General features: G+C 40.7%; 1 protein-coding gene and 2 pseudogenes across 1 annotated transcript in view; 1 reads left to right on the top strand and 2 right to left on the bottom strand.

The window, feature by feature from the left end:
* CAMKMT (calmodulin-lysine N-methyltransferase) overlaps window positions 1-25,215 on the bottom strand; it is a 620,355-nt gene that overhangs the window by 239,474 nt on the left and 355,666 nt on the right. The gene's annotated exons all lie outside the window — the stretch shown is intronic.
* Window positions 9,564-11,172, bottom strand: LOC102855843 (annotated as a pseudogene).
* Window positions 21,203-25,215, top strand: part of LOC102856260 — a 27,957-nt pseudogene continuing 23,944 nt past the window's right edge.

Genomic DNA, 25,215 nt, shown 5'->3' on the forward strand with positions numbered 1-25,215 from the left:
AATACCATGGATGGCTAGGAAAACAAACAGATTTGTCCTGGAAAGGGTTAAACCGGGTGGCTCCTTGGAGGCAAAGATTCTGAGGCTCTGTCTAACATACTTTGGACACGTTGTGAGGAGGGACCGGTCCCTGGCAAGGGATATCATGCTTGGGAGGGTGGGGGGACAGCACAGGAGAGGAAGGCCCTCTATGAGGTGGATTGATTCAGTGACTGGGATAATTGGGACGGGAGTGTCAGAGACGGTGCGATTGGCACAGGACAGAGCGGAGTTTAGGGCTGTTGTACATAGGGTCGCTATGAGTCGCAGGCAACTCGAAGGCACATAACAACAACAACAACAACTATAATATTTTTAAGGTTGATACATGTATCAGGCTTGGTTTGCCTGTATAGCCAAGGAATATTCCATTGAATGTGTATATCACATCTTGTTTTTATCCATTCACCTACTGATGAATATTAAGGCTTTTTCTGTGTTTGGCTAGTATTAATAGTGCAATAAAAAGATTCTTCTAATCCTCAAATCCAATCATGCAAGATAATTTAATTTTCTCTGTTTCATAGATAAATAAATTGAAAATAGGTAACAAATTTGCCTGATGAACTAGAGTAGATTCCTATTTAACATAGAGTCTCACTTCTTTTTAATACACTATATATTGGCATTCTAAAGACCTACTATGTGCCAGGAAAGGCTCTAGCTATGAAGAGAGGCAAGTTAAACAGACACAGTTCTAAAAGGTCTTCTATCTGCTGGGTGAGAATGTTGTACTGCAATGATTTGGATCACCAGTTCTTGTCTATGCATCATATTCTCTGTTGTTCTTATGTGTGGTCAAGTGGATTACGACCCACAGCAACCCTACAAACACCACATCTGAACCCTCCCACATCCTGTGCCATCCTCATCACCTCTGATATACTCGAGCCCACTGTTACAGTCACTGTCACAATCCATCTTGTTGAGGGTCTTCCTCTCTTTGTCTGAGGCTCCACCTTTCCCACCATGATGTCTTTCTTCCAAGAAGTGGCCTCTCCTGACAACATGTCTAAAGTACGTGGATGAAGTTTTACCACCCTTACCTCAAAGGAGCACTATCATTGCACTTTTCTACAAGATATATTTGTTCTTTTGGTGGTCCATGGGTATTAGCATCCTCTCCAAAACCACAAATCAAAAGCACTGGTTCTTCTGTCATCTTTATTCACTGTGCAACTTTCAGATGCCTAGGAAGGATTTGTGAAGACCAGGGCTTGGATCAGGTGCACCTTAATCTTTAAACTGACATTATCACTCTTTACTAGTTTGGAGAGATCCTTGACAGCAGATCTTGTCCACATGACACATTTTTTTAAAATTTTTTTTATTTTACTATTTTTGTGTGCGTGTACCGTCAAATCAGATCTGACTGGTACAGGAGGAGATTGTCCCTCCTTCCCCGGCAGAGCATCTGGTGGATTCGAACCGTGCACCTCTGGGATTGTAGTTGCAGCTCCTAGCCACTAGGCCACCAGAGCTCCGCATGACACATTTTTTTATTTCCTTACTTGAAATCCAATGAAACTTACAATGAAACTGTCTAGGGCCACCTAAACATGAGTGTGCTATCAAGTCTTGCCCAACCCTGAGGAAACTCTCTAAAAACTCCCCCATGAAAAGGTATTTCCTTAGAAATACCTAATTCCAGTTACTCTATTCTTAATTTTATATTAGCATTTGCCTTCACCTGTTATTTAACTCAAAAGGTTTTCTCTTTCATATGCATTTCTGAGTTGTGAAGGATTTATTATTACTTGGATCTACAATCAATTACCATGGGAGCAGCAGTGAACAAATCAATGGGCACATTGCAATGAGCAAATCTGCTTCCATGAACCTCTTTAAAGTGCTAAAGAGCAGGGAAAACACTTTCAGGGCTAAGGTGCATCTGATCCAAACCATGGTTTTCCAGTCATCTCTACGCGTACGAAACTTGGACAATAAATGAGCAGACTGAAGAGAATTGATGCATTTGAACTGTAGTCTTGGCGAAGAATACTGAATGTATCATGCCCTTACCAAACAATCAATCAACAAACCTGTCTTGGAAGAAGTACATCCAGAACTCGCCTTAGAAGCAAGGATGGTGAGATTTGGCTTCAAGTCCTAGTGATGCAGGGCAATGCTTTGAGCTGCTAACTGAAAGGCTGGTGGTGCAAATCCATGAGGCAGCTACGGGAGAAAGATGAGCAGTCTCCTCTCACAAAGATTTAAAGCCTTAGAAGTAGAACAGAAGGTTGCCGTGAGTTTGACTTGATTTCATGACGTAGTTTCTTTTCTTTTTTTTTTTGTTTTGCTTTTTTGGTTTGTTTGTTTTGCTGGGGAAAGGTTTCAGGAAGGACTTGCAGTCCCTGGAGAAAGGTATCATCCTTAATAAAGTAGAGAGCCACCTGAAAGGACTAAAATCCTCAACCAAATGGATTGACGTAGGGGTTGCAACCATGGGTTCAAGGACAGCAGCAACTGTGAGGATGGCACAGAACAGGAAGTTTTCCCGTGTCATGTACAAAGGGTAGCTGTGAGTTGGCAATGACCCAATGACACCTAACAACAACAATTTGGCTTTTCGTTACTTTTTACTCTAAAATAAAATTTAATACATTTTATTCTTGTAATTAATCTTGTCCTTTCCCCCTCCTCATCCAAATTCATTAACCTCCTAAACAAATTAGGGCTAAATTTTACTCTTTAGAATAGGCTTCTTTCTGCCTTTCAATTCTAAATACATCCCTAAATATAGTGTTGTTGTTGATTGCCTTCAAGTCAAACACGACTCACTGAGACGTTTTGAACAAAAGGACTTAAGAGTTTCTAAGTTTCCAAAGGCATGTTGTTTAGGAAGTGGAGTCTTTATAAAAGGCTTTAGTCAACTGGGCAGTACAGATTCAGAGATAGTTATATGATTTCTAGACACAACCGAGGCAGATGATGAGAAGAAATACATGAAAACACCAAGCAAAATGTCACTATCACCTCTCAGAATATCTAAGAATGTTCATTTGATCAGAAGAGCTGGGCCTTAACACCAAAAAACAACAACAACAACAACAAAAAGAGTTTAACTTGAAGAGTAAAGGAAGGTGAGAAGGCATGGTTTGAGGGAAAGGACAGATTTTGTAAGGCTTTGAAGACTAGAAATGTTGGGACTGATTATCATTGGACTAAAGAACTCACTCTAAGTTTGTGTAAAGCAGAGAAAAGGATTTTGTAATAGACAAAACTGTCCCTGGAGAGTTGTGACCCCAAAGGCTGCACTTCTCTTGTGGCTTCAATCCACAGTAACTTGGAGGGAGAAGGCTGGACAGTCTTCTCTTGGGCTATTTACAGCATTATAAACCAGTGAAGGGTCAGTTGTAAGTCGGGGCCAACTCCATGGAAAGAGAGAGAGAACTAGAAATTCAGTTCTTCCACTGTTGGAACTCAGTTTTTGCTCACTGTAGAAATGGAGTTAATAAGATTTTTCTCACATAATTTAATGGAATGATGAAAGGCTTACCAGAATGTCCTCAGTAAAGACTAGACTTTTTTTTTTTCTTTTCAAAGGAGTGATAGGAAGAAAATGCAATGCCAATAATTTACTTGGCAGGAATATAATTAAGAGATTGGAGAGTGGAGGGAGTGGAGAGGAAATAAATTGGTACAGAGATTATAAGATTAGATGATGAAACTTTGATAATGTAAAGTGAAAGAAATCAAATCCAAGGAAATATTCTTAAAAGGAAAAACAAAACAACAACAACAAACAAATTCCATAAAATTAGATTAAAATGATAAACAAAAGTTAAGGTAAAAATCATAAGAGATGAGGCAATTTGTAGGCATCTAACTTAGGCACTGTTGTTGTGAGGTGCTGGTGAGTAGAATATGACCCAGAGCAACCCCATGGACAACAGATCTGAAACCTGTCCTTTCCTGTGCCATCCTTACACTTTGACACACTTGACCTCATTGAGATACTCACTGTGTCAATCCACCTGGTTGAGGGTCTTCCTGTCCTTCGCCGACACTCTGCCTTTCTGAGAATCATGTCTCTCTCCAAGGGATAGCCCTTCTTAGCAACATGCCCTAAGTATGTGAAGGGGAAGCGTTATCATCATTACCTCCAAGGAGCACTTTGGCTGCACCTTCTCCAACACATATTTGTTTTTTTCTTTTGGCAGTCCATGGGATATTCAGCACAAATTGTTCAACTAGCAATTCTAGCTCCTACTTAGACATATGCATGAAGGGGCAATAGATATGTAATAGAATAGCAACACATGAAAGTGAACAGAAGTGATGACTTGAGCTTTTTCTTTTTCTGCTATGTTGTCATTGAAGTAAAGATAGGATGCCTAAAAGTATATGCCAGCAAATGGTTGGACATACGTACTATAACTAAGAGGTGAAAGCTGAAACTTTCCAATCATTAATCCAAAGGTAATGAAAGAAGCCACTGAAACAGTGAAATTTTTTTTCTTTAATTTATAAAATGTCACCATTTTCATTTTGTCTTTGTAAAGAGGTATATTTAATCAGATGTTAACAACATTACTACATATTATTCAAAAAGAAAATCTGAATACAAGAGATTTTAGAAAATTAAATATGCTTGTTTTAAAAGTCTATTGTATAAACCTTAACAGAGGAGGGTGGTTAACATGAAATTTTTAAGAAAGAGGGGAAAAATACCCTGATATTGAAACTGAAGTCTCAAGACACATTACCCTCCTACACACAATCCAACCATATATTCATCAGAATAAGTTTGGACACTATCCTAATTAAAAATGTTTCCATTGCCTTTAAATCCTTTACAGAGTAATACTCGAATCTAGCTTATCTCTACGTATCTCATCAGCTTTTCCTATCCCCCTTCTCCTCCATTCTTCTCTCCTCTATCTCCTGCCAGTCAAAACTTCTGAAATTTCCTGACACTTATTGTAACTTAGGAAACAATACTGAACATGGATGAATCTCAAAAATACCAAGCTGAGCAAAAGAAGACAGACACAAGGAGTGTGTGCTGTATGATTCCATTTTTCTGAGATGATAAAAAAAGATACCCTTCCAAGCCTGATCTCCTTTTCCAAGCAATTGTCTCCCCTAACAACATGCCCAAAGTATGAGAGAGGAAGCTCCTCACCAAGATGGATTGACACGGTGACTGCAGCAAGTTTATCAGAGCTTAGGTTAGGACAGGACTCAGATCTGTTGTTCATAGGGTCACTATTCTCAACTTGACAGCACCTAACAACAACAATCTACAATGACAGAAAGAGCTATGATTGCTTAAGGACATGGCTCATGTTTGAGGCTTGGCCTTTGGGAGACTGGTAATTAACTAGGAAAAGGCACAAAGGGGCCATGGTGGTGCAGTGGTCGAGGATTTAGGTGCTAACTTAAAGTCTAGAGGCTAGAATGCACTCAGAGTCTCTACCCAAAGGGCCAGTGCTATTTGGCCACATGGGGTCTCTATGAGGAGAAATCAACTGGAAAGTCGCCTATATGCTTGTATATGGTAAGCACACTTGTCCAAATTCATTGAAATATAAATTTATAATATGTGAGTTTTATTTTAGGGAGATTATATTGCAATAAAGTTCCATTTAAATAGGTCTACTGCTACAGGAACATAGAACTGATCTCATTTCTTGGAAAAACTTCCACTCTCCTGACCGTGTTAAGCATATAATTAATGACAATTAGGTTAAATAAGTACTCATATAATTACTTCTTTATATCTGTGTAAACAACTTCTCATCATGAGTTCTTGGAGAACAGGAATTGTATGTTTTATTCATCCCTTGCTGCATCTAAAGACTTATACCAGTATTCTTATTATTCAATACTTGCTGAAGGAAGGTCTAGTCCATTTCAGTCAAAATTAAAATTGAGTTCCTTTTATATACAAAGTATAACATTAAGCAAGACCTATTAGAATAAATTAGATAAGAGTACAACAGGGTGTTGCTGATGTTTTTAGGTGCTGTTCAGTAGATTACCACGCACAGCAACACTATGAATAACAGATCTGAACACTGTGCTGCCTTTGTCATCTCTGATATACTTGAGCCCACTGATAAGGTCACTGTGTCAATCCACCTTTCTGATGGTCTTCCTCTCTCTCACTGACCTTCCACTATTACCAGTATGATGATTTTTCCAAGGAGTGGTTCCTAACAAACAACATGCTCACAGTACGTATGATAAAGATTAACAATCCTTGCCTCTAAAGAGCACCTTGGTTGTGCTTTCTATTGAGCTTTTCCAACAATTCTTTGCATAGATTCACTCAGTATGATACCTGTGTATTCCAGGTACCAGATACAATATGTCCATTTGTGAGGTTTGGTTTTAAAGGTATCTGCAATGAATAAACCATACACTGTACAAGATTCAATCATTCAATCACTCAATCTTCAACCTCATTTCTGCCACCAAGTCTGTCATTTCCAACTACCAGTCAGTCTACCTTCTTTGTTTCCAACTCAATTTCAGATGGTAAGGGGTACAAATCCTCAATTTCTTCATTTTTCACTTTAGTTGTTCATAGGCATATTTCAATAATAGTTGTATCATTGTTGGCATACACTATTGAGTCAACTGCAACTCATAGCAGCCCTATTCATAATAGCTCTGAACCCTGCCCTATCCTGAGCCAATCTCACTGACTCTGACATACCTATCCCTTTACCCCAGTTACTGTGTCATCTCCACCTCATCTTGGGTCTTCCTCTCCTGCGCTGTCCCTTCACCCTTCCAAGAGTGGTGTTCCTCTCCAAGGACTGGTCTTTTTTTGTCTATCTACCCAAAGTATGAGAGACAGAGCTTCAAAATCCTTGTCTCCAAGAAGCAACCTGGATCCATCCTCTCCAGGACAGACCTGTTTGTTTACTTAGCAGTCCAAGTTATATGTTCAATGTTCTTCTCCAGCACACTTAATAACTATAAAGCATGTATCTTAGTATCTCAGCAGAAGTCAAAACAAGTAGGCTTTTTAAAAAAGATTGACTATTACTCTTGTGAGTAGGCACATTCTAGTCAATTCCAACTCACCATATTCCTACTGTACAGAGTAGAACTTACCCCACAGGATTTTCAATGGCTTTAGAGAAGTAGACTGCTCCTCTTTCTTCTGTGTATTAGCAGGTGGGTCAACAGCTGAGTTGTTAGTAGCCAATCACTTATCACTCTGGTCAAATTTAAATTCATTGTCATTGAGTCAGAACTGACTCATAACTGACCCTCCTGCGAGTTTTCAGAGGCTGTAAATTACATGGAGGGAGATTGCTTCTTTTTCTCCCAAGTAGCTGCCTGTGGATTTTAAAGGCCAGAGAATTTGAAAGCCTTTATATTAACTGCACAACTCCTTACAGACTGTGCCACCAGGGTGTTATATTACTCTGGTAGTCAGTGTAATTTTAGGAAAGGAATATGCATACAAATTCATGCTTCTCGGGAAAAGGTTGCAATTACAAAAACTGAGAGTTCCTTTTTAGATATTTGCCTAGAAATCTGTTAAAAGGTACTCAAATAGCGGTTTTCTTTGGTACTCATAGACTTATACACTATGAAATATCTCAACTCCAAGTCATCTCTGAATACAAGTTTCATGCATTTTCTCCATTATCTCCCACAATATTTTGGGTAAGGAATCAGTCATTCAGTCTTTTAAATGGAAGAACACAAGTAGCTCTCAAAGAGGGAAAAAATCATTGCCCAATCATAATTCAACAGCTGCAAAATTTAAGACCAAGTACTAAAGACATTGCTTATAGGACTACTGGCTGTGAATAAGCCTTTAAAATACAAAGAGCAGGTAACTGACCTTTATAACACAATGGTCAAGTAGCTGGCAGAAAGAAAGAGTGAGACAGCTTCCCAGGAAAACCGTGTGTATTTAGAGATGTAGGGCTGTGCACAAGCGTCCCTTCATCTGTATTGACACTTGGAGATTAGAATTCTCTATTTGAACAGTTAATATTTTTATGACATTGCACTGCTAGTAACACATTATCTTTATTTCCCCCCCCCTTTTTTAAAAAAAGGTGAATATTTTATTGTGAATGCCTTCAGCTTTAAAATATATACACATATGGGGTGACTTGAATATCAAAATAGGCTAAGGACATTTCTTTCTTTGCTTCTATGTATGTCAGAAAGGCCTAGCCTAGACATTGAGATGTGATATGTTGTAGTTACTTATGATAAGAATTATTTCAAAACACAATAGAAGACAAAGGAAAATATGACATGTCAAAAGAAAGAGCTTTGAGTAATTTACTCAAGTGAGCAAAAGTTTTTGTTAGAGACATGTATGTGTTAAACAAAAGCTACCATCTATAAGAGGCACACCACCCTTAAGGTTACTCAATCCAATAAGTTATTTAAATGCATAGTGGGTTTTGTTTGTGGTTTCTTTTCACTTCAGACTTCTAATATTTCATACAGCTACTATGGTGCTTTCAGGAACTCAAACCCCATTGGGAAAAGTCCACCGCCCCACTCCTCCAACTCCATTTGAGGGCCCCATGGTTTAGGGTGGAAGAAGGGGAGGTAATCACCCATCTGAGACTGACCCTAGAAAATCCCTGTACTTCCTCATCCTTTCCAGGGGCTAAGAGGGAACACGTGGATACAATTTCCACCACCTCTGCCTATGCAGACATACGCGCCCCCCTCCCCACACACACACACATATTATGGCTCTTAGAGTTGGATGGTTTCCATCAGGGCTTCTACTCAATAGGGGCAAATGGGACAGAGGCAAAAGAGGGGTGGGCTGGGTAAACCCTGGGAAGGAGGCTCTATCTGTGGAACTGCAAGAGGGAAAGGATGGGGGGCCTCCACTTCACCCACCTTTCAGAGAATCTCCAGTCATTCCCTGGTCTCTTAGCAGCTGGGAACGGCAGGCAGGGCTAGGAAGGCAAGTGTACAAGGCATGCTTTCCCTTAGGCAACCTCAGGGTCTGCTGAAAGTCAGGGTTCTAGACAGGGTCTGTGCCCCTGCCTTTGAGAGGCTGGGAGTGGGGCTTCATTGCACAAAATACCGTGTGAAGGCCCATACACGGAGGCTGGTGGTACCTGGCCAGTCTATATAGAGAGATTGCTTTTTAAAGAACCAAAAACCTCATTCAGAATAATTTTTTTAAAAAAATACAATAACTAAAACAAAAAAGAAGCCCATACAACATGAGGCTGGTGGGACTGGCAGGAAGGCAGGCAGAAGAAGCCGCAGACCTAGGGTATCACCACTACTTTGTCTGAGTCCAGATCTCCAGCCTGGGCTAACTCCAGATCCCTGGCTGGTCTTGGGGAAATCATCCTGGGGGAGGGTATGATGGGGAGGGGAGTAGGCCTGGCCTCAGTGTGGGAGGCTGGAATGGCCATGCTGTCTGCTGGCTGGCAGCTGCCAAGACATAGAAAGAGACGGACAAACAGACGGACACAGAGCAGGTAAGGTAGTGATGAGAGCTCTGTTAGCACCCAGTAGAGAGGCCAATGGGTGAGCTGGCAGGCCAATGGGTAACTGGCAGGCCTTTAGGTGAGCCGACAGGCCACTGGTTGGATGTTGAGGGAAGCAGCAAGGGATATGTGGGCAGGGGAGCATGAGTACGCAGGTAGGCAGGCAGCTAGTGGGGGATGGAATTGCAGGCGGCCCTGGGAGTTTGGCATTCCTCCAGTCACTGCTTCCTGGGGCCTGGGTCTGGGCTTAGTACTCAGCTTAGAACTGGTGTCCACCACATGGAAAGCTGGCCTGCCAGAGTCAGGCATTGAAGAAGACCAAAGGCTGGCCTCCTTTTGTAGCTGGATCTCCTTTAGTGCAAATATGGAAGTAGTGTCAGGAAGTTTATGGCTCCTCTCCCCCAGGCTGAGAAAGAAAGGATGTTTCATGGCATCCTCTGCAGAGACCCGACTGCAACCCTCAAACTGCAGCAGCTTAGACAGGAGATCGGATCCATCACTCTCAAGTTGGGGTGCATGGCTCAAAAGGGCCTCAGCTCGGTACCTGGGATATTTGTATGTTTTGAACTCTTCATTAGACAGGATGTCTGGCCACGTCTTCTCAGTTGGGGTCCCTAGGATGTGGAAGGTGAAGTGTAGCTCTTCCTCCACCAGGGAACAAGGGAAGAGAGGCCAGCCCGTGGCCATCTCATGGAAGATACAGCCTACACCCCACATGCCAATCTGGGTAATCTGTGGACCCCAGCAGGATGTCAGGGGGTCGGTCCCATAATGTCACCACCTCATTGGAGTAGGTCTTTGTTGGGATTGACTTGGCTCAGGCCAGGCCAAACTCTGCCAGTTTGAGCTCTCTCCTCTCATTGATGGGCAGGATCTGGGGCTTGAGGTCTTGGTGTAGCAGTAGACCAGGCCACGGAGCAGCTGGAACAGGAACAGTTTCACGTTGTGCATGTTGATGATATTTCCACAGTCATCTAGGTACTCGAAGACAAAGGTGAGGGACTTCTCTGTGTGGATTATGTCATGTAACATGACGATGTTGGCATGTTTGAGGTCCTTGAGCAGGGATATTTCCCCGATGGCAGAGCAGGGTGCCCCCTTTTCATGCTCCAGTCTGATCCTTGAGTGCTACAAGATTGTCCATTAGCTTGCTTTTGCCTTTGTACATAATGGCACAGGTTCCCTGGCCCCGATTGTCCAGCTTGATGTAGGTCTCCACTTTCCCAAAACCAATTTCAGGCAGGCTGACACAACGGAGGCTACGACTAAAGGGGCTTGTCAAAGATGGAGCTATTGAGGGTTAGCTTCTCAAGATCACCCTCAGGGAACCAAATATCAGATGATTGTGACAGGTGCTTGCAGATGTCCTCAGTGGAGCTTTTGAGTGGGGATGATTGCGCGTGCGCACCCTCACTGGTGCCTGCACCTCATCTGAGGATGTAGCTGAAGCCTGGTCACTCTCCCCATCATCTCCGTGGGCACAATCTCTTGTGCAGCATTGAGTAGGCCCCATCCAGAGTGAGGTTCCCCAGCACATGTGAGGGCCTCTCCAGGGTCACTGCCATCACCACCACTACCACTCTCACCTAGGCCTACTTGCTCACCAGCACCATTAGTCTTGTCAATACCTTGGCACTGACAGCTGCCACTTAATTTTCCTCATCTGATCCATGGCGATCTCAGACTGTAAGTACCAAAAGATGCATGTGCAGCAGAAGAGGGTACAGCCATTGCCATGCCCTCCAGAGAATGTGGCCAGGAGGAAGTGTAGAAATTGCTTAGAACCCAATTTTGATCTTGCCAGAAGCTTCCTAGTGCCAAGGTAAGCAGCAGCTAGTAATCAGGTGTATCAAATCATCAAATTGTACAACGCAATGATTAATCCACTCCTACAACTGCACATCCACATCCTCTGCTTCCAGCCTCACCCACCTTTTTGGGTCCTTATACTCATTCTACAGTAATGGTTTTATACAATATTTATCCTTGTGGGGTTGCGTTATTTCACTCAGTATAATGCTCTCCTGTCCCTCCCAAATTAGGGAATAATTTACAGTTATTGTTCCTGCATGCTTCATAGTATTACATTGTGTGTATGTACCATAACTTCTGAATCCATTTGTTTGTGGTTGGACATTTGGGCTCTTTTCATGTTCTTGTGATGGTGAATAATGCTGCTATGAACACTGGTGTACAAATCTCAGTTTGTGCCTCAGTTCTCATATTCTCAGAGTATATTCCAAGTAATGGAATAGCTGGTTCATATGGAATGTCTATGTTCAGCTTTTGGAGGAAGTGCCAAACTGCCCTCCAAAATGGTTGCACCATTTTACAATCTCACCAACAATGTTCAGCATGGCACTGGTACAATGACAGGCACACTGAACAACGGAACAGAATTGAGAACCCAGAAATAGACCCAGCTATCTATGACCAACTGATATTCGACAAGGAAATCAAAGCTATCAAATGGGGACATGATAACCTCTTCAACAAATGGTGCTAGCAAAACTGGACTTTCACCTGCAGAAAGCTGAAGCAGGATCCACATCTCACACCATACACAAAAATCAACTCAAGGTGAATCAGAGACCTGGGAGTAAAGCCCCAAACCATAATGTTCTTAAGAGACAAACTGGGATCAAGCTTAGAAGCACTAGTCCAAGGCATAAAGAGACTGCCAAATACAACCAGAAATGTACAAACTGAAGAGGATAAAATTGATGCACAGGACTTTCTCAAGATTAAATCTCTATGCATACAAAAAACTTTTTCCAACAGGGTGAAAAGAAAACCTACAGACTGAGAACAAACATTTGAGACAAGAGTCTCAGAACAGAAGTTTACAGAATACTCCTGGGCCTCCACAAGAAAAAGACTGATAACCCAATTACAAAATAGGCAAAAGACATGGAAAGAATTTTCACAGAGGAAGATATCTGAATGGCAAACAGACACATGAACAAATGCTCCAAATCACTGGCAATAAGAGAGATGCAAATCAAAACCACAATGAGGTACCATCTCAATCCAGTAAGAATGACAAAGTTTAACAGGGCAGCAAGTAATAAATGTTAAAGAGGATATGGAGAGATAGTTAATGATTATTATGGCTGTGGTTATGTACCATCGAATCACTTGCAACTCACAGCAACCCTATGTACAACAGCTCTGAATCCTGCTCTATCTTGAGACAGCCTCATTATCTGGCACACCTATACCCATTACCCCAGTCACTGAGTCAATCCAGCACCTCATTCAGAGTTTTTCCTCTCTTGTGCTATCCCTCTACCCTTCCAAGCATGATGTCCCTCCTCCAAGGACTGGTCCTTCCTTGCAGCATGCCCAAAATATGTCAGATGGAACTTCAAAATCCTTGCCTCCAAGGAGCAACCTGGTTTCATCCACTCCCAGGAGGGTGAGGATGGTTGTTGTGTTGTTAAGTGCTGTCAAATCATAAGCGACTCATAGCAACCCTATGAATGAAAGACCTGAACACTTGCATAACTTTTATCCTTTCTCCAGGTTCACAGGGTTTTGGAGACAAGCTATTTCAGAAGTAGATGTTACTCCTGCTTCCAAGCTTGTTTTCATTGGGAGCTCCACCAAACACTGTCCACTATGGGTAACCATTATCACATTTGACACATCAGTGTCACAGTGGCTAGGTCTGGCAATTTAATACGGCAGAGCAACAGAATGTTGCAATTATGATTGTCTTAATTACCTCTCACTGACTCAACTCATTGCCATCGAGTTGGAACAGACTCATAGCTAACCCTTTGGTGGATTTTCAGACTGTAAATCACACAGGAGGAGTTTGCCCGTCTTTCTTTGGTGAAGCTAGTGAATTTGAACTGATTTTGGGTTAGCATTGCAACTCCTTACTCACTTGTGTGCCCAGTACTGCTATAAGTGAGTTTCTTAGTGAGCTCTGGTGGTTTAATGGTAAGAAATTTTGCTGCAATGCAATGATAGATGGCTCAAATTCATGCATTGCTCCAAGGGAGAAAGGCAGGCAACCTCTTCCTGTATTGCTTCTGTAAACCCCCTAGAGAGTCAGCGATGGCTTGGTAAGGACTCAATGGTATTAAAAAACAACTGCTATAATAGCACTACAAGTGCATGGCTTTACCAAAAAGAAATTTATCTTCTCCCAGTTTAAGGAGCCTGACACATAACAACAACAATGTTCCTATTGGCAAAGAATGGGCCGTCTCCTCCCGTGCAGTTAATTGCCTCTGAAAACCCACTGGAGGGTCAGCTATGGGTCAGTTCTAACTTGGTGGTACACAAAAACAATAACACATCATCTTCCTATCGGCAAAACAAGAATATTGGTCCTACCACTTAATGACTTGTTAGGACATCCTTTTGTAGATGATATGTGTTATATACATGCAAGGTTTTATTATTACCAGCAGCTAGATGCATATGAGAGCACTCTGGCGGCTTAGTGGTAAGGAGCTGCACTGCCAACCCAAGGGCATGTGGCTCGAATCCACCAGCTGCTCTTCAGGAGAAAGATGGGCAATCTCCTCTCGTGTGATTTATGGCTTCTCAAAACCTGCTGGAGGGTGAGCTCTGTGCTGTTTCTGACTTGATGGTATATAGCAAGAACAACAGATGCATACAGGCATCTATTTTTATCACTAGATACATATAAAGAGATGATTTCCAAAAGGGCGAGAGCCTAAATATTTTTTCCTTTTAATATCACCTCAAACATACTTGTACTGCCTACTTCTCAGACTAGCTAGATTCTGACATTTGTGTAGTCAACCACAACCACTGCAAGCAGGATGGCATTTATCTTTTATAATAATACAGAGTGCTCTGTCATAAAGTAGAGTCACTGAAATGAGTAATAATCCCACCAGCATCTAAGGTACAACCAGCAGGGTCCAGGTCAACAGGCAAGCAGTCGATAATTTGCCCAACAACACTGAATTTCATCTGCCCACAGCCTCTATCTACTGATTATACAATCAATACACCTCAGATGAGAAGAGCTAACAACTGACCGGGGCAGATCAATGCTAGCAAATAAGTGCTTCATGACAAAAAGTTTGATAATTACCATTCTGAGGCCGTGTAAATGTTGTTTCTATTGTAACAACATTCATGATGATACTGCTATGATTGCACTGTTATTATAGGTTTAATGTTAGGCAATCAAGCTACAGTGGTCTAGATATCAACAAACAGCATCAAAAGAAAACATCAAATTGTCCCTATTCTTTTGACACTGTAGCTGAGAAATTTTTCTATGTTAGTGGCCCTAAATGAACAATAATAAGTGACAATTTAGTGAAAAACACTATTTTCACATCTTACAAAAGTCATGCAATATGCGTAGATTGATACAAGTATGATTATTTCTAGGACCACTTGAACCAGGGGATTAAAAGAAATTCAGTCCTGTCACCAAGGTTTTTCATTTCCCCCCCCCCTTTTTCACATACATCATTTAAAGAGGATTTATGTAAATTTTCTCTATACTCATAATTTTTCAAGCATTAGTACAGTCATAAGTATAGGGCACCTTAGCTTGATTTAATTATCATCGTTTCTAATACAGCAGACTTTATATTATATTTTATTTTATTTTTGAAACCTGATTGCTAGTTCATTCTCAATCATTAACATTTAGAAGAACTAGTCATTACCGGCTTTCAATAGCTGCTTGGTTTCCTATAAGCACTTAGAGTCTTAAAACACAGAAATGGAAAACAGACATTTCAAAGGTAGAACAAATCATGACTCCTAGAAGATGCATGTAAGAAGCTCTGGGTGCGTGGGCACTGAAGCACACAGATCCTTAACTTTCTCATTTGCTTTTTAAAAACCACAAGGAATCAGCTTGAAGAAAAGTAGGGCACCTCATTTCTGTAAGATGCCTTCTCACATTGAAAAGTGGGAACCAATTCCAAATGAAAAGCTTTTCAAAAGGATGGTCGTCACTTTGGGGCCGTAAAAATAATTTCTGTGAAGATATGTCTGACTTGATTTGTGTGACACACATTTTTTAATTGTCACTTCCATAAATATACCCCCCAGCTGCATCCAGACAGCAATAAAGTTACCTGTCTAAAACTTGGTTTTCACATCCATGCGTGGTCAAATCTCTCCCAGTTTGGGGTAAATGGGCTGCATTTCCCTGTAGATAAGAGATACTGAGGGGAGGAAGGGAGCTATGCTAAAGAGTTTGTCAATAGCTCAAGAGGGAAAGGGCAAACCCAAAACCTTTTGTGGGCAGTAGTGCGAGCAAGATTTTCTGCAGGCTCACAGGTTGCTGTAAATGTCTTTTTCAGCAGTATTCTCTTTCTTTCCATGCAGCTTCTAACTCGCAATGGAGTCAAAGAATATGATGTATATTAAAATGCTCTGCCTCTCAGATGGGGTTCATTTTTATTCAGGGACAATTTTGCTGACTGACAGGTAAGTGTTTGGTGCTGAAATTGGACCTGTACAAGAGCTTTGCATTTCATTTGCTCCATTACACCAATGCATGAATTACTGGGCTTCTACGTTGGCATCTTTCCATTACTTTCAAATATCTGACATGAGCAAAATGACTCATCTGACATTTCATGTAACAAATTTGTCCCAAAAAGAATAGAACATTATTATACTATTTTATATATGTGGGTACTACAACCTTCCACCTTAATCTGACCAGAAATTGTAAGTGTATAAATAGTAGCTGATATCAGTTTAAGAAAATACACTGCCAGTGACAGCTTATAAAATAACCCAGGGAAAAATATGTCTGCTCCTTCATACTAAGATCCCACTATCATTTCAACCCCTCTTCCTGATACGTTAGCAAACTTCAGGTAAAGATGTAGCTTTATGTTTCAGTTTCATTTCCATCACTAAGTAAACTTTCAGGTATTATTTACTCCAAAGCACCAACTAATCATTAACTCTTCTTGTAATCACTTGTGTTAATAAAGCATTAATTTTTCTCATGGAAATATTCTTCTTAATGTGGAACAACAACTATTAGAGTAAGAAGCCTATATCAAATAGTGATTCATAGTAATTATGCTACGGTTTGCTGATGGATACGGATTTATTTGGTCTTCCAATCTTTTAGTTTTTACTTTCCCTTTGAATTCGTGCTTCCTTTAAGCAGCATGGTACAGACTGTAATTTATAATAACCTTAAGACAACTTCTAAATTCCAAGCCTATCATCATACCTAAGTACCTAATTTGCCAGTAGAACTAGGAAGGGACACCAATTATTTGCTAGCAGTCAGTGCTGCCCTTAAGAGTCTTGCTCTGGGCAGAATTTTAGGGGAAAAGAGAACTCCTTAGCTTTAAGACTCAGCCAGGCATTTCCCCCACTTCTTCATTTAAAAATACCTCAGCAAAACATTACAGCCTGCCATCTAAGTTGAAGATCTGAGATCTATACTCAAAGAAAGGTTTTTCCAGGTGACACTGTAACATTTCATAAAGCAGCAACATAATTATGTGACAGCAAATGCAAAATATCATGTTCACTGTTAGTGTGAACACAGCAAATTAATATAGTATTATTTCCATATGAAATTATTAGCCTCATTATTATATAATGATATTTTCTTTAATGATTGTTCTCTTACATTTCAAAAGTTAAAGTGCTCTCTATTATATCTTTCTTAACAATGTTAATTTAGCTTCAACCATTATTCATATACTGCATATATAGAAAAGGGCAACAAAATTAGCTAAAAAGTCTCTTTTATCATTATTAATCATTTGTATTAAAAAGTACCTGGGAATTCCTAGCATTTTCCTGAACTCAACATCAAAGCAACTTTTCCATCCTGGAGAACTGCTTAACAAGAATGCTCATAGAAGATATTGAGGACCTAAATAACATATCTTTGAAGAAAAGGTTAAAGGAATGGTCCAAGGACCAGCACAGTATCACTAAAGAAATGGATGACACTAGATAAACCATCAACAAAGGTAAACAATATCACATGTAAAATCTTGGCAATATCAGCAATAATAAATGTTCATCTACAAGTGGATATGTTGGCACAGAGGCAAAGCAAATAAATATGATTAGGTGAGATGGACTAAACCTAGGACCATACATATCTTTGGGAAATGATATTTCTACATTTATAGTGGTTTATGTTCTAAGTATATTCATGTATATAGCAGAACCAGGCAAAGTTACACAAACTTCTTAATCATAACCAAATGTTGTTGTTAGATGCCGTTGAATGACGTGACTCATGCCAACCTTATGAACAACAGATTTGAACCTTGCTCTACCCTGCACCATCCTCATGAACTCTTTATGCTCAGATCCACTGTGATAGTCACTATGACCAGCCATCAGCTGAAGGTCTTCCTCTCTTTCACTGAGCTTCTACCTTTCCCAGCATGATGCCTCTTTAAGGAACTGTTGTTGTTATGTGCTGTCGAGTCGCTTGTGACTCATAGCGACCCTGTGTACAACAGCTCTAAACTCTGCTCTGTCCTGTGCCAATCTCATTGCCTCTGACACACTCATCCTGACTGCCCCAGTCACCGAATCAATCCATCTCCCAGAGGACCTTCCCCTCCTGCGTCTGTCCTCCTCCCTCCCAAGCATGATGTCCCTCTTCAAGGACCGGTCTCTCCTTACAACATGACCAAAGTATGTCAGATGAAGCCTCTGAATCCTTGCCTCCAAGGAGCAGCCGGGTTTAACCCTCTCCAGGATGAATCTGTTTGTTCTCTTAGCAGTCCATGGCACCTTCAGCACTCTTCTCCAACACCACAGCTCAAAGGCACCAATTCTCCTTCTATCCTCCCTAGTCATTGTCCAACTCTCTGATTCATAACAAGTAATTGCAAAGACCATGGCCTGTATCAGATGCACCTTAGTCTCTAGAGACACACTGTTGCTCTTGAGTACTTTAGAGAGGTCCCTAACAGCAGACTTTCCCATCGCAATACGTTTTTTGATTTCCTGGCTGCTGGTGCCAAGAGTATTGATTGTGGAGTCAAGGAACCAGGTCCTCTAAAAAACATGCCCAGAGTCAGGGGGAACAAGTTTTACAGACTCTGCCTCTCAGAAACACCATGGCTACATTTCCTTCAAGAGAGATATGTTTGTTCTTTTGGCAGTCTATCAGAAATACAGTATTTTTTTTGTCAACACTACAATTCAAAAACACCATTTTCTCTTTAGTCTTCTTTAGTCATTGTCCCATTTTCTGATGTATAGGAAGCAACTGAAAAGACCATAGCTTGGATCAGGCACAACTTCGCCTTTAAACTGACATCCTGGCTCTTTTGCAGAGCTCTTAGCACTTTGGAGAGTTTCTTGATAGCAGATTTCCCTAATGTAATGTATCTTTGACTCATCACCACTTCTACCAAGGATGTTGATTATGTAACCAAGTAATATGCTACCCTTGGCAACTTCAATCTTGTTTCTGATTACCACGATGTCCCCTATTTGTCCAGCAGTGGGATTTTTGTTTTCTTAATGTTCAGAAGTAACCCACATTGAAGGTTGTAGTCATGGTTTAGGGAGTGAGTTGGTGGTCCTAGGACCTCCAGATCATAGTTCTATGACACACCAAGGTTAGCTGGCATAACACAGTCCACAAAGAATTTTATGCAACCTACTTTGATGAATTGCTATGAAGGTCTTGAAAGCTTATGAGTGGTCACTTAAGATGTAAATACTGGTCTCTCCACATCTGAAACAAAGACAAGGGGGGGGAAAGATGTATAGAAATAGTCAAAAAAGACTAATGGATCACATGATGTTAACCTCTGCCATTCTGAAACCAGAAGAACTAGATGATGTCCAGTTACCACAACTCTCTATTCTAAAAGGGATCACAGTAGAAGGTCCTGGATGGAGTAGACCCAAAAATGTACAACAAAACTAAAATATTTAAAATTGGCCAGGCTTACTGGACTAAAAGATATTGTTGAAATCTCTAGGGCTATGGTTCTTAGTCATCTCTTGTACCTGGAATAAAATACACCTCTGTTGCTCAATCTTTAGTCAAACAAGAGATAAGCTATAAGGTGAACCATAATACCAGGGAGGTACTTACTCCTTAAAATAATCAAGCACATGATATTTGCCCAGGAATAAAGGTTAGAAATCATGAAGGGGAAAGCTAGAAAGATTAGTGGAGGTAAGAATCATAGGAAGGCAGTAGAGAAGTGCCGTTATATTGTGGGTATTGTAATTTATAAAACAAAGTATGTATAAATGGTTGACTCTTGTTTGAAGCAGAAAGGGAGCTGCCAGAGTGCTCTTTGGAGGCAAAGAAAATGAGATTTCACTTCACATAATTTGAGCATGTTGCTAGAAGGGGATATTCCTTGGAGAGAGACATGATGCTTGAAAAGGTGAAGAGAGGGTCGGCAAAGGAGAGGAAGACCCTTGACTAGGTGGATTGACATGGTGACTGCCACAATGGGCTACAGTGTTCCAATGAGTGTGAGGATGGCACAGGATAGGACAGGGCTCAGATCTGTTTTTCATAGGGTCACTATGAGTCATACTTGACAGCATCTAAAAACAACAACATAAATGGTTAAATAAAAAAACAATTTGCTTTGTAAACTTCCACTCAAATGACATTTTTAAAAAAAATGGTACAGTAATGTCTGCGCATTGCTGTACAGAGGTAACTCGTGGTTGCTGTGATGCTGAACACTGTGACACAGATGTGCCAAACATGATAATGGTTACCTATGGTGGACAGTGTTTGGAGGAGCTTCCCGATTAAAAGAAGCTTGGAAGCAGGAGTGGCATCCACTTCTGAAATGGCTTGCCTCTGGAAACTCTATGAATGGTGCTCCAGTCTTTCGTTCATAGGGTCACTATGAGTCGTCTACGACTCGACGACACTTAACAGCAACAACAATAAAGTGAATCTTACAAATTCTTTGAAATCAGATCCAATAACTAAATATAGTACTTGTCTCCCCCCCAAATGAGGGGGAAATTGTCTGAAAAGAATATGATTAGGCATTATATCTATGAAAACAATCTGGAACAAGGGTGCAATTGTAGGGTGGGCTTGGGAAGGGAAGGGGGGAAGAAAATGTGCAATAATGAATAATAATAATAAAAAGAGTATGCTCATTCTAATTTTCCACACCTCTTCTTTCTAATCCTAATATGCTACACTTTAAGACTGGATAATCTTGGTTCTCTGCCCCTCCTCAGTCAACAGATGGTCTTCTCTTATCATGAACACTCCACTGCATCACTGAGATACGATGGTGAAGGTCGAAGTAAAGAGATCTGGCTGCATTGGAAGCCTCGTTTCTAGGGCTGTTTTTAGCTCTGGCAAAGTGGATGTTGTTGCCATCAATGACCCTTTCACTGATCCCAACTACATGGTCTATATGATTCCACCCATGGCAAGTTCAATGGCACTGTCGAGGTTGAGAATAGGAAGCTAGTGATCAATGGTAAAACCATCACTATCTTCCAGGGATGAGATCTCAACAATATCAATTGAGGTGATGATGGTGTTGAGTATGTTATGGAGTCCACTGGTGTCTTCACAATCTTGAAGAAGGCTAGGACTCACCTGAAGGGTGCTAACAAATGGATAATCACCTCTGCTCCTAGTGCCCCCATGTTTGTGGTGGGTGTGAACCATGAGAAATATGATAACTTTCTCAAGATTATCAGCAATCTGGTAAGGTCATCTATGACAACTTTGACATTGTGAGGAACTCATGACCACAGTCCATGCCATCACTGCCACATGGAAGACTGTGCATGGCCCCTCTGGAAAGCTATGTCGTGATGGCCATGGAGCTGTCCAGAACATCACTGCTGTATCTACTGGTGCTGCCAAGGCCATGGGCAAGGTCATCCCTGAGCTGAATGGGAAATTTACTAGCATGGCTTTCCATGTTCCCAACCCCAATATGTCATTCATGGATCTGAACTGCCAAATGGAGAAAGCTGCCAAATATGATGATATCAAGAAAGTATTAAAGCAGACATCAGAAGGGCATCTCAAGGGCATTCTGGGGTACACTGAAGACCAGGCTGTCTCCTCTGACTTTAACAGTGACACCCACTCTTCCATCTTTGATGTTGAGGCTGGCATTGCCCTGAATGACAGTTCATTTCCTGGTATGACAATGAATTTGGCTATAGCAACTAGATGGTTGACCTGATGGTCTCTAAAGAATAAGAGCCCCTTGGACCAGCCTCAGCAATAGCACTAGAAGAGAGAGAGGCCCTCAGCTTCTGGGGAGTCCTTGTCCTGACTTGATCCCTCCACACACTGAGAATCTCACATTCTTTACACAGTTTTCATCCAGTCTCCCTGACAAAGAAGGGGCTTAGAGAGCCCATCTTGTCATGGAATGTTCCATCAATTAAGTACACTGTTGTTGTTATGTGTCATTGAGTCACTTGCAACTCATAGCAACCCTATACACAACAGCCCTAAACCTTGCTCTATCCTGTGCCGATCTTATGGTTTCTGACATCCCTACCCCCATTACCCCAGTCCTGAATTAATCCATATCATTGAAGGTCTTCCTCTCTTGTGCTGTCCCTCTATCCTCCCAAGGATGATATCCCTCTACAATGACAGGTCCCTCCTTGCAACATGCCCAAAGTATGTCAGATAAAGCTTCAGAATCCTTGCCTCTGAGGAGCAGCCTGGTGTCACCCTCTCTAGGATGAACTTATTTGTTCTCCTAGCAGTCATGGTGTATTTAATACTCTTCTTCAGCACCACAGCTCAAAGGCATCAATTATCCTTCTGTCATCCCTAGTCATTGTCCAGCTTTCTGATGCATATGTGTCAGAAAGCTGGACAATGACTACAGATGATAACATGTACTCAGAAAAAAACAAAAGAAAGAAAGACTGGATACTCTCACCAAGATACTATTCTTGTCTGTTTCTACAGTTGGTAAATGCTATAAATTGGGTTGTTTGGTGCAATACAATCAACTACAACACACAGTGACCCTGGGAACAACAGATACGAATCTTGCCCTAACCTGTGTCATCCTCACAATCTGATATGCTCAAACCCAGTGCTGTCATCACTGTGTCAAAGATAAATCACAAAATTGCATTGACTTCGGTGATTACATTCATGTTGAACTGCAGGCCATCCAAAAAGCTTTCTATTCTCTCCACAGCAACAAATATTCTCCACTACTGAAACTAGTCTCTGACTTCCATTTTCAGCAGATGACTGCTTCCCAATTTTACTGAAATGTGTTGAATTATGGGATCAACAGTTCCTGTAACATTGATCCCCTTTACTGGACATTCCTTCTTTTAGCTCTCTTTCCCCTCTCCTATTTATACTCTTCATCCCATCCTATCTCATATTCTTAGAGGTCTGCTCTACCATCTGTGCCTCTTCTACAATCAGTGTTCCCATAAACATGTTCAAATCTCCCCATTCTGGGTATAATAGATACTTAGAAGAAGGCTAACTAGTAGCTTCCTTAGAGTCTGACACATACATTACACAGCAAATAATTTTTTTAAAAATAAATTAATGAATGAATAACAATGTAGTGGTGTCTTCTAAAAAACTCTGGTATGTAAAGCTTTGGAGAAAAAAAAAAGAATAGTCATAACAATGATGAAAATCTTTATAAGAATAAATCTAATAATAACAGGAAAACCTATGTGAGGGAGAAATAGAAAATATTAGTAAATGTTAAGTAACTGGAGATTCATGGTACATTTTAGATGAGAGAATTAACATAGAATTTGGGAGCTCTTCTGGCAGAGTCCATAGGGAGTTGCACTGCTGACCCAAAGGCTATACCTCTCTCACAGTCCAAATTCACCAGTGGCTCTGCACTGCAGGAGAAAAGTGGGAAATCTCCCATGCAATCTTTAACACTGGAAATACAGTAGCATCAGCTATAGGTCAGTTCTGACTTGAAGGCAATGAATTGAGTTTATATATACACAGTATATGATAAAGATTTTATTTCAAAATGTAAGGATGAGATTAAATACATACTATATTTTGGTTAAATAAAGGAATATCATATAGGAAAAAAATTTGGTCCCATCATAAGATAAAATAACTTCCAGACAGGAAACACAATAATTATAACACTAACAGTGGAAAAAAATTTGAAAAAAGTTTAAGAGATTATTAATATGATTTCATGGGTACAATCATCTTTTCAAACAAGACCTAGATGTGTTAACATAAGAAAGCACAAAGATGGCTAGCAGATAAACTGGAAGACAACAGAGGAAGAGAAGTTGAAATAAAGATGAAAATTCAGGCATAGGCTTTGAAGGTCCTCCATTTTTAAATTCCCACTGTTTTCTTATTTTAGTTAGTATGCATTAAAACAGCCATTTGCTTATTATTATCTTTTATAATTTCTTAATGTTGTATCATTTTTATAAATTTGCATTTTATATTGGTTTGAATGCCAAGTTTGTATACATTGTGTTTCATACTATTGTTCACTCACATTGTATTTGGTATAATCATTCCCATTCATTATGGTTTTGATTACATTATTATTTTCATTGGGTTGCTTACAAAGTTTATATATGTTGCGTTTCACACTACATTCACATTACGTTTCATGTAATCATTTTTATGCATTATGTTTTATATAATTCATTGTTGCTGTTGTTGTTATGTTCCATCGAGTCGTCTGCAACTCATAGTGACCCTATGTACAACAGACCTAAAACCTGCTCTATCCTGTGCCAATGTTATTGCTTCTGACACACCTACCACCACTTACCCCGGTCATGGAATCCCTTTTTTTTAAAATGAAAATCCAAAATCTCTGTAAATGTTCATTAAAATCAACAAAATAAAATTTAAAAAAAAATAAATAAAATGGGGGTGGTGGAGGGAAGCAGCTTTATTTCACTTAGGGATGGTAGCTGGCTCAGAACTTCTGGAACCGCATCTTGGTGCCGGTAGCCTTGGAGACCTTGAGCATGTTGAAGTGCACGGTCTTGCTCAGTGGCTGGTGCTCACCAACAGTGACAATGTCGCCGATCTGGACCTCTCTGAAGCAGGGGAACAGGTGCACGGACATACTCTTGTGGTGCTTCTGAAAGCAACTGTACTCCACTAATTGTAGTGGAGGTAGTCTCAGCGGATGACGATGGTCCTCTGCATCTTCATCTTCATCACCATGCCAAACAGGATTTGCCCTTGGATGGAGACATTACCAGTGAAAGGACATTTCTTGTTAATGTAGGTGCCCTCAATGGCCTCATTGGGTGTTCTGAAGCCCAGATCAATGTTCTTATACTAGAAGGGGAGCTTCTCCTTGCTGGTTTCACCCAGCAGCACCCTCTTTTTGTTCTGGAGTTTGGTCAGCTGCTTCTGGTCAGCCGTCTTTCCAGGCACTTAGAAAAGCATATCTTACTCTTTAAATTGACATCCGTAGCACATTAAAGAGGTCTTTAAAAGCATGTTTGCCAAGGTAGTATAAGAACATATGATCCTAGAGAGTTAGGGGTTCAGACCAAGCACTCACTCCATTGAATTGTACATGGAAGTACAGGGGTATTACTCAGGTAACAAAGCAAAGTATCAGCAGTCTTTGATTGAGCCTTAATCTGCTGGGCTCCAATCTAGTAACTTTCTCCCAAGACCTGAGGGAGACAGTTCATTTGGCTTTTATCCTGTGCTGTGACTAGACTGTCATTTATGTGTGTTGTCATTTAACCTTTCACCTTTTTTGGGGGGGAGTGTTGCTTGGGAGGTGGG

The sequence above is a fragment of the Elephantulus edwardii genome, unplaced genomic scaffold (assembly GCF_000299155.1).
Source record: "Elephantulus edwardii isolate Elephantulus edwardi_28Jun2011 unplaced genomic scaffold, EleEdw1.0 scaffold00019, whole genome shotgun sequence".
Classification (NCBI taxonomy): domain Eukaryota; kingdom Metazoa; phylum Chordata; class Mammalia; order Macroscelidea; family Macroscelididae; genus Elephantulus; species Elephantulus edwardii.